At 40.1% G+C, this 10,559-nt stretch overlaps 1 long non-coding RNA gene across 1 annotated transcript; it reads left to right on the top strand.

The window, feature by feature from the left end:
- The first annotated feature begins 351 nt into the window (after positions 1-351).
- On the top strand, positions 352-9,795 carry LOC123598426. The gene is made up of 3 exons (XR_006712596.1): positions 352-362; positions 3,209-3,210; positions 9,676-9,795. It is a non-coding gene; the product is annotated as an uncharacterized LOC123598426 (long non-coding RNA).
- Positions 9,796-10,559: the final 764 nt, after the last annotated feature.

Below are 10,559 nucleotides of genomic sequence, written 5' to 3'. Positions count from 1 at the left end.
TTTCTTTTTCCTTTGCCTCAAGATATTGTTTGGTTTTACTTTTGATTGCTTTGATCTGTTGTTCAGGAGCATATTGTTTAATTTCTACATATTTGCGATTTTTTTAGGTTGTGGTCAGAAGAGACACTCAATCTTTTTGAATTTTCTGAAACTTGTGTTTTGACCTAACACATGATCTACTCTTGAGAATATTCTTTATGCACTTAATGCTCTGTATAAATCGTTAAGTCCAGTTCATCTAAAGTATAGGTCAAATCTAACACTTCCTTATTGATATTCTGTCTGGATGACCTATCCATTGTTGAAAGTGAAGTATTGAAGTCCTCTACTATTCTCATGTTATTGTTTATTTCTCTTCCGATGTAAGTTGTTACTTAATATATTTAGATTCTCTGATGTTGGGTGCATGTATATGTACAATCAATATAATCTCTTGGTGAATTGACATCTTTATCATTATATAATGAGATACCTTGTCACCTATTACAGATTCTCATTTAAAATCTATTTTGTCTGATAGAAGTATAACTATGGCTGCTCTGTTTTGGTTTGCATTTGTATAGAATACTTTTTTCCAATCCTTCATTATGAGCCTACTGTGTCCTTAAAATTAAGTGAGTCTCTTGTTTTCAGGATACTGTTGTGTATTGTTTTTTAAATCCACTGAGCTACTCTTTAACTTTGATTGGAGAAGTTAACCCATTTACACTTACAGTAATTTTTGATAGTGAAGCTCTTTCTAATACCAACTTACTGTTTTCTGGCTGTCTGTAGTTCTTTTGTTCCTATCATCCTGTCTCATTTTCTTTCTATTTGCACTGATGATTTTTCATAGTGGTATCCTTTTTTTTAAGTTTATTTATTTATCTTGAGAGAGAGAGAGTGTGCACAGGGAAGGGGCAGAGAGGGAGACAATCTGCACTGTCAGCACAGAGCCCAACGTGGAGCTTGATCCCACAAACTATGAAATCATGACCTGAGCCAAAATCAGGAGTTAGGTGCTTACCCCACTGAGCCACAGAGCACCCCCATAGTGGTATGCTTTGATTCCCTTCTCTTTATCTTGTATCTATAATAGATTTTTTTCCTGTGTGGTTACCTGAGTCTTACATAAACATTTATAGTTATAACAGTTTAAGTTGATAGCAAGTTAACTTCAATCACATACAAAAACTCTACCCTTCTCTCCTTCTCCCAGTGTTTTTGTTTTTGATATCACAGTTTGCATCTTCGTATATTGTGTATCCATTAAAAATTGTAGCTATAGCTATTTTAGTACTTTTGTACTTTAGTTAGTTAAGTGTACTAGAGTTAAGTGATTAACATATCATCATATTATAGCATTGGAGTATTCCCATTTTGACTATATACTTACCCTCATCAGTGTGTTTTATAGTTTCATGTTTTTATGTTACTGATAGCTTCCGATCATTTCAGGTTAAAGGACTTCTTTCAGCATTTCCTGAAATGCGGATCTGGTGGTGATAACTCCTTTAACTTTTGTTTTCTGGATAGTCTTTATTTTCTTTTATTTCTGATATCTTTGCTAAATAAAGTATTCTTGGTTGGCAGTTTTTTTTTAATTAATTAATTAGCAGTTTAAATATATCCTCCCATTCTCTTCTGGCCTGTATGATTTCTGCTGAGAATTCCACTAGTAGCTTTATGGGAGTTCTCTTGTAAGTGACAATCTTCTTTTCTCTTGCTACCTTCAATATCCTCTTTGTCTTTGATTTTTTAAAGTTTATTTGTTTTTTGTTTTTGTTTTGAGAGAGACAGAGACAGCATGATTGAGGGAGAGGCAGAGAAAAATGGAGAGAAAGAATCCCAACTAGGCTCCTCACTGCCAGCACAGAGCCTGATGTAGGGCTCAAACTCATGAAACTGTGAGATCATGATCTGAGCTCAAATCAAGAATCAGACGCTTAACCAAATGAGCCACACAGGTGCCCCTCTTTGATTTTTGACAGTTGTATTATAATGTGTGTTGGAGAAGATCTCTTTGATTGAATTTGGGAACCTATAAGCTTCATGAATTTGGATGGCCAAATTTCTCACCACTTTTGGGAAATTCTCAGCTCTTATTTAAATAAGCTTTTTGCTCATTTCTTCCACTCTTCCCCTTCTGAGACTCCAATAATGCAGTTTCCCTTAACAACATCCATAAGTCCCATAGGCTTTCTTCACTTCTTTTCACTTTTTAAACTTTTTTCACTTCTGACTGGATAGTTTCAAATGTTTTCTAGTTCACTGATTCTTCTGTTTGGTCCAGTTTGCTGTTGAAGCTCTCTATTAAACTCTTTAGTTCAGTCTTTGTATTCTTCACTTCTAGAATTCTGTTTGGTTCTTTTTTTATGTTCTCTTTTTGCTTTTTATTGTTTGTTTTCTATCTCATTTTGCTCTTTTATTGTTTTCCTGATATAGTTAAGTTGTATATCTATGTTCTTTTGTAGCCCTCTGATCATCTTTAAAATAATTATTTTGAGGGGCGCTTGGGTGACTCAGTCGGTTGAGCGTCTGACTTTGGCTCAGGTCATGATCTCATGGTTCGTGGGCTCGAGCCCCACATCAGGCTCTGTGCTGACAGCTTAGAACCTGGAGCCGGCTTCGAATTCTGTGTCTCCCTCTCTTTCTGCTCCGCCCCCGCTCATGCTCTGTCCCTCTCTCCTTCAAAGATAAAAAAAAAATTAAAATAATTATTTTGAATTTTTTGTCAGGCAATTTATGTATTTCTATTTCTTTGGGGTCAGTTACTAGAAGTTGACTGTGTTCTTTTAGGGATGGTGTGTTTCCCTGACTTTTGTAATGCCTTTATCTTTACATATCTTTACATACCTCCACATATTTGAAGAAGCATTCACCTCTACCATACTTTAGGGACTGACTTCAGTAAAGAAAGACCTTCACCTGTGGGTGGGGGCACAATAGAGAGTGCTGTAGGTAGTGACCCCAGGTAGTCATACAGAGTGCCACGTGCAGAAGTGTGTGCTGGCTCCTAGACTGGGGTAGATGTGATGTCTCATTGACTCAGGCTGCTGGAATCCACAACATCAACAAATACGTGGTTCTTCATAAGTTCTCTGGGGGGGGGGGGGGTCTGCAGTAGCTATAAGTGTTGCTTGTATCCTTAGTGTTGCCTCCTGGTCTAGCTGCTATAGGCCATAGCAGGTGGGGGTTATAGTTGGAGTTGTCTTATGCACACACTCAGCTGTGTAGTGGCAGGAGTAGTTGCAGACATACATGAATTGGCAAGGTGTTGGGCAATGAGCAAGGGCTAAGGTCAACTTCAGTCACACTTGCAGCTATGGGGGCTCTGGCTGTGGGTGTGCACTTCTGTGGCTACTGGGTCTTGCCACAGGTGTGCATGTGGCAGTGGAAGTTGGTAATTGGAGTCAAGTTGGATTATTGCAGGTGCACAGCTGCATGGGTTAGCTGTATTTGAGCACAGCAATACAGGCCAGTGACAGGAGATGGGACCAGTCTGGGTCCACAAACAGCTATGTAGGCCGTGGCTGTTGGCATTTGCTCCTGTGGATCCAGGGCCTTGCCATGGGTATGCACATGGCAATATAGTCTGGTGATGGCAGCCAGGCCAGTGACATGTATAGCTGTATAGTTGTACAACTGGAAGGGCTAGTCTCAAATGTGCCCATGGTGGTAGGGTCAGCTGTCATGGTCTAGGCTGACATCTTGCCATCACAGAGACTATGGGCTACCAGTGTGGTTCATGGGATCTAGTGGGAATGGGGGAAGGGATCCAAGAGGGATTTGGGCAGCTAGAATTTGCAAATGCAAAAATCTATGGGGTGAAAACTCTGAGTCAAAAATGGTGGGGGTGTTTGAGGTAGCTGTGCTAGACATTGGTTTCTTCAGCAACGCAACCTGCTGAGGTCCTTTGCCGAGCAGGCCACTGGGAACCCTTTGTGGCTCATACTAGTAGCCTCTGCCCATTCCCATACATATTGGGAATTTTGGTAAACCATTTTTTCCCTATGAGCCTCAGCCTTATAAGTTTCATGTCTTGCCAACACACAACAGAGGCTACATTTCCTTAGCAGAAGAGTCATTGTTTTATTAAACTTCTGGCTTTATTTTCTCTATTATGTGTCTGTTTTCTGTTCACTGATTGTTGCTCTTTATCATTGCCTTTCTTCTATTTTTCTTCAGATTTAATTGGCTTTCTTTCTCCTTTTCTGAATGTGGAATTGTAGACTTCACTTTCTTCTCTTAAAACAGGTATGTTTAAAGCTTTACATTTTCCTCCTAAACTATGCTTAAATGTGTCTCCCAGATTTTGAAATTGTTTTTATTATTAAACTTAAAATAGTTTCTACTTTTCACTGTGAGTTCTTCTTTGAACTAGTGGTCATTTGCAATATGTTGCTTAATTTTGAAATGTTTATACTTTTTATTTTTTTTAAGTTTGAGTTAAATTCCAGGTGACTAACATACAGTGTAATATTAGTTTCAGGTGTACAATATGGTGATGCTGCACTTCCATACAACACCCAGTGCTCAACATAAGTGTGCACCTTAATCCCCATCACCTATTTCACCCATCCCTACACCACCTCCCCACTGGTAACCATCATTTTGTTGTCTATAGTTAAGAGTCTGTTTCTTGGGGTTTTTTTTTTCCTCTCTCTCCCCACCTTTACTCTTTTGTTTTGTCTCTTAAATTTCATATATGAGTGACATCACATGGTATTTGTCTTTCTCTGACTTATTTCACTTAGTATAATACTCTCTTGCTCCATCCCTGTCACTGCAAATGGGAAAATGTCATTCTTTTTTACAGTTGAGTAATATTCCACTGTGTATATATACAACAACTTCTTTATCCATTCATCAGTTCCTGAACACTCGGGCTGTTTCCATAATTTGACTCTTGGAAATAATGTTGCTGTAAGCATTGAAGTTCCTGTATCCCTTTGAATTAGTATTTTTGTGTGCTTTTATATTTCCTTAAGCAGTCCACTACATTTTTTTTTCAGGTTTTTATTTAAATTCTAGTTAGTTAACATAGAGTGTTATATTAGTTTCAGGAGTAGAATTAAAAAGTTGTCTCATTGTCATTGATTTGTAGCTTAATTTCACACACAGACAGGCTGGAAACATATCAACGAAATCAGCCAGTGTATGTTCATATATAATGACTCTCTCTCTACTGGAGTGTGATTAATGTCCTATTCTGTCATCTACTGACAACTGATGGGAATGCAAGCATATTTTTTTATTATTGGAGTAAAATTTGTAAATAACATAAGTTTCAGGTATACAGCATTAAAATTCAATACCTGTATATATTACAAAGTGATCACCACAAAAAGTCTAGTTACCATCTATTACCATAAATATACCCCCTTTACCCATTTTGCCCACCCTCAACACAGTTCCCCTCTGGTAATCATCAAGCAGTTCTCTGTATCTGAGTTTGTTTTTATATTATTTGTCTTTTATTTGGGTTTTTTTAGATTCCATACATTAATGAAATCATGTGGTATTTGTCCTCCATCTGACTTATTTCACTTAATTTAATACCCTCAAGGCCCATCCGTTTTTACAGAATGAACTTCTTATGCTGCCATTCTGAACCCCTCTCCCTGGAGTGCAAACATTTCTTAAATGATTTCAAGTAATCAACTTTTTAAAAAACTTAAGCCAAGAGACTATGAACAAAACTTTTTTGAGTGACTAAGACTGCTTTCAGACTGAATAAAACCCCTAATATGCTGATGGTATATGAAAAAAATTCTTTTACTGAAAAGAGTGAAAAACTATTATTTTTGTTATCTGATGTAAACTTACACTTGATCCCTAGGATACAAAGATCTATTGGCACTTTAAAAACTAATTGGCTGGTTCTGCCCTGCAGCCAGGCTGCAGGCCTGTGAGGCTCCTCACTGCCGCAGGTAAGATTTACTTGAGATTTATGTAAGTAGGGGGCTCCTGTTCTGATGTAGGTGGAGTGGTTGAGCTGGAGACTTGAGAGCATGGCTCCCAACGAGGCTGTCTGCTGCCCAAGAAGAGTCGTGGTGGGAGCTGGTGTGTGAAATCCAACATGGTGGAGAAGTAGGGGGACTTGAAGTTCCCTCGTCCCTCAAACACAGCAATCTAGAGGCCAGAGGACTTTGAATTCCAAGAGTCTGGGCTGCAGAGTGACAGAGATGTCTCCAGGGGCCAACGGGGACAACCTGTGCATGATTGTGAACTCGGAAAGATAAAATGGGTGGTGTAAGCACAGAGGGGAGGGATCCCCCTTCTGCAGAGAGGCAAAGGGAAGAGAAAGAGAGGCTGTGGAAGTACAGGACTGTGTTTATACAAGAGAAAAACCATGGACTGGGGGGTCAGAAAAAAAAAAAACGGAGAAAGATCCAATCTCTAACTGTGGGGCTTTCTCTGGACTGGGGCTGGCTGTCCAGTTTGCACACCTGGGGAGGAGGGGAGACTGCCCCGGGCTCGGTAACTGGTTCAGAAGTACAGTTTACAGTGGGAGAAAGCAACCCCCTCCCTTGAGTGCTGTGGGAAGAAGGTATATAACCATTCAAAGGACAAAGGACCATGCCTGTGCCCACCAGTAAGGGGCCATTTATCGGCAGGGTGGAGTGGCACTTCCCTGGAATCGGGGTGCATGGAGCAGGATCCTTTAGAACATCTGGGTTTGAATCCCAGATGAGCTCCAGGGAGGTGCGGGAGACTGTGGAGCCAAAGAACAAAGCAAAACAAAACAAACAAACAAACAAACAAACAAAAAACGGGCCTATTTGTGCTTGCACAGCACTGGAGGGCTGCCTGAACAGAGTTCAGGACAGAGTTCAGGACTGGGTTTGGGACACCCAATCTGGGGAGGAGAGACTGGGTGTCACCATTTTTCTCCCCATCATCAACAAAGTGGTGCTTCAGGGAATGGACAGCAGACCCATGGTGGAGGCAGGACCTGCCTACACCAAACCACTCCCTTCAGCACCTGTTAAGTGGATATCTACCTGATGCTGACCAACCAGACAGCCCCTCCTCTAGACCACACTGCCAATGGTTCCAAGGCACCAAGTGGTTTTGCATTTTCTAATTTAATTTGTGTGTGTATGTGTATATATATATATATATATTTTTTTTTTTTTTTCTTCCTTTTATCCTTTGTATTTCTTCCCTCCTCCAGTCTGGTTATTCTGGTTGTTGGTTTGTTTAAGCAGACATATTTAATCTATTCTCTTTATACCTATTCTATATCTCCTTCTTTACTTTCCCCCCTCTCTCTCTGGATTAAGCCATATGGTTTCTCTGCCTAGTCAATTTTCTTTTCCTTTCTTTTTCCCTACCCTTGTTATTTCTCTCTTTGTATGGGATGAGGCCTCTTCCACCAACACTTCACTCCCTCCCCCATTTTTTTTTGGTTTGTTTACGGGGTTTTTTTGTTTTTAACTTTTTTTCCAGGGCTACTTCAATGAACAAATCAAAGCACACCTGGTGGAGGGCCCAAAACATCACTACAAATAGGGAGATAAAGCAACCAGAGTTCAAACAAGAGAGAGCACATAACACATTCCAAAAACATCTCCTGAAGGGCCAGGTCCTGGACAGTGTATGACCCCTCTTTAATATAGTAGTGCTCGCACATAACAAGGTTTTGAAACACATAAGGGACAGAAAACTAACCAAAATCATGAAACAGAAGAATTCTCCTCAAAAGAAATTCCAAGAAGAAATGACAGCTAAATAATTGATCAAAACAGATATAAACAATATATCTGTTCAAGAATTTAGAATAATAGTCATAAGATTAATCACTGGGCTTGAAAAAAGCATAGAAGACAGCAGAGAATCTATTCCTGCAGAGATCAAGAAACGATGAATTTAAAAATGTTGTAAATGAGGTGCAAAATAAACTAGATGTGGTGGCAGCGAGGATTGAAGAGGCAGAGGGGGATAATAAGTGAAATAGAAGATAAAATTATGGAAAAAGATGAAGCTGGGAAAAGAGACAAAAAATTCTAGAGCATGAGGGGAGACTTAGAGAACTAAGTGATTCAACGAAACATAATAATACCTGTATCATAGGAGTCCCAGAAGAAGAAGAAGAAGAGAAAAGGGTGGAAGGTGTACTTGAACAAATCATAGCTGAGAACTTCCCCAATCTGGGGAAAGAAACAGACATTGAAATCCAGGAGGCAGAGACAACTCCCTTCAGACATAACAAGAATCGATTTTCTGCATGGCATGTCATAGTGAAACTGACAAAATACAAAGGTAAAGAGAGAATTCTGAAAGCAGCTAGGGACAAATGGGCCTTAACCTACATGGGTAGACACATAAGGGTAGTAGCAGACCTATCTTCTGAAACTTGGCAGGCCAGAAGGGAGTGGCAGGAAATATTCAATATGCTGAATAGGAAAATATGCAGCCAAGAATCCTTTATCCATCAAGCCTGTCATTCAGAATAGAAGGAGAGATAAAGGTTTTTCCAGACAAACAAAAACTGAAGGAGTTCATCACCACTAAACCAGCCCTATAAGAGATCCTAAGGGGGACTCTGTGAGTGGAATGTTGCAAAGACCACAAAGGGACAGAGACATCACTACAATGTCTCTGAGCATTGAACCTACAGCACGAAACCTACAGATAACACAATGAAACTAAATCCATATCTTTCAATAATAACGCTGAATGTAAATGGACTAAATGTTCCAATCAAAAGACTTAGGGTATCAGAATGGATTAAAAAACAAGACCCATCTATTTGCTGTCTACAAGAGACCCATTTTATTTTATTTTATTCTATTTTATTTTATTATTTATTTATTTATTTTTTTAGAACACAATGAATCGCTTTTATTTCGGTATGCATCCACATCTCAGCATTTAGGGTCCTGAACAGAAAAGTGGAAAAATGCAGCAATTTGCCAGGAAGTCAAGCCCGCCAATTTCGGGGATCTGCTGTGCACACCGAGTTCTTTTTCAATCCCTGCTGAAGACCATGAGAAACAGCAGCACCAAAACCAAAGTATGCACTGAATTCAAGGTTCTTTTTGTTCCAGTTGCCACATTCCAAACTAGACCCAAATGGATTGCAAGATGACCACATGAGAACCCTGTGTAAAACTTCTTCAGTTTTTAAAAGCAAAAGCAATTACAGGAAAAGAAAATTCATTCAGAGGGATCGTGTGTGCTTACAAGTGTCTTCTGTGGCCTTTCTCCAAGTTTAACCACCAAGAACTTTGAGAGCTGGCAGGTGTGAGTACCCCTTGTGACTGTTCTTTTCACTTTATCAAAACCTGAGCTAAAAAACCGCATCAGCTGACGATGACAGCAGAGGGTGGCAGGGCTGAGGACCCAATATTCATTCCCAGGCTGGTGGAGAGTGAGTAAATGTGGTTTCAAAACTAAATGAGGGAAGTCAGAGACTCTTTCTAATCTTACCTGATGGCTTCTGGCCAAAGCAAGGAAGTATTGTGGAAAGTGTTGGGTGGTGATGGTACAAAAAGGGAGTTGAGGAGGAGGAAGGGAAAAGCAGCACCCCTCGATTAAGGTGGGGGAGAAGATATGGGGAGAGCCCTGAATTCCTCACCAAAGGCCAATTTCAGAGGGGAGCAGAGGGGGTTACAATCTATGCTTCGGCCAAGGGTGGTGGTGGAAAGTGAAGAAGGGACAATGGCTTGGGGGGGGGTGGTGGGGGAGCATCATTTAAGATTTAAACTAAGCAGGGGTGCAGCTGGAGCACCCCCACACACCCAGCAGTAGTCCCACAGGCTGTGACCTGAAACCTTCACACCTACTCTAGCAAGCCACCCCAAGCTGGAGGGCTGTTGCAGGGAGGGATGGAGGGAGGGAGGCAGGGAGGCAGGGGGAGGAGAAGGGGAGAAGGCAGAGACCCCAGGCCATGTAATCAGCAGCAAGGTGATTGTGTGATGTGAAGAGACCCATTTTAGACCTGGACACCTTTACACTGTAAGTTAGGGGATGGAGAATCATCTATAATGCTACTGGAAGTCAAAAGAAAGCTGGAGTAGCCATACTTATATCAGACAAACTAGATTTTAAAGTAAAGACTATAACGAGATGAAGAAGGACATTATATCATAATTATGGGGTCTATCCATCAAGAACTAAAAATGATAAATGATTATGCATCCAATTTGAAAGCACCCAAATATATAAAGCAATTACAAACATAAGCAATCTTATTGATAAGAACACAGTAATTTCAGGTGACTTTAATACTTCACTTACAACAATGGACAGATCATCTAGGCAGAAATATTAATAAACAATGGCCCTGAATGGACCAGATGTAGTTGACAGATATATGCAGAACTTTTCATCCAAGAGCAGCAAAATACACATTCTTCTAGAGTGCACATGGAACATTCTCCAACATAGATCACATACTGGGTCACAAAACAGCCCTCAATAAATATAAAAGAACTGAGATCATACCATGCACATTTTCAGATCACAATCTCATGAAACTTGAAATCAACCACAGGAAAATACTTGGAAAACCTCCAAATGCATGGAGGTTAAAGAAAATCCTACTAAAGAATGAATGGGGGGGGGGCGCC

Source organism: Leopardus geoffroyi, chromosome C1 (genome assembly GCF_018350155.1).
Source record: "Leopardus geoffroyi isolate Oge1 chromosome C1, O.geoffroyi_Oge1_pat1.0, whole genome shotgun sequence".
NCBI lineage: Eukaryota > Metazoa > Chordata > Mammalia > Carnivora > Felidae > Leopardus > Leopardus geoffroyi.
The sequence above is the reverse complement of the archived record's forward strand: the minus strand, read 5'-3'. Positions and strand labels throughout refer to the sequence as shown.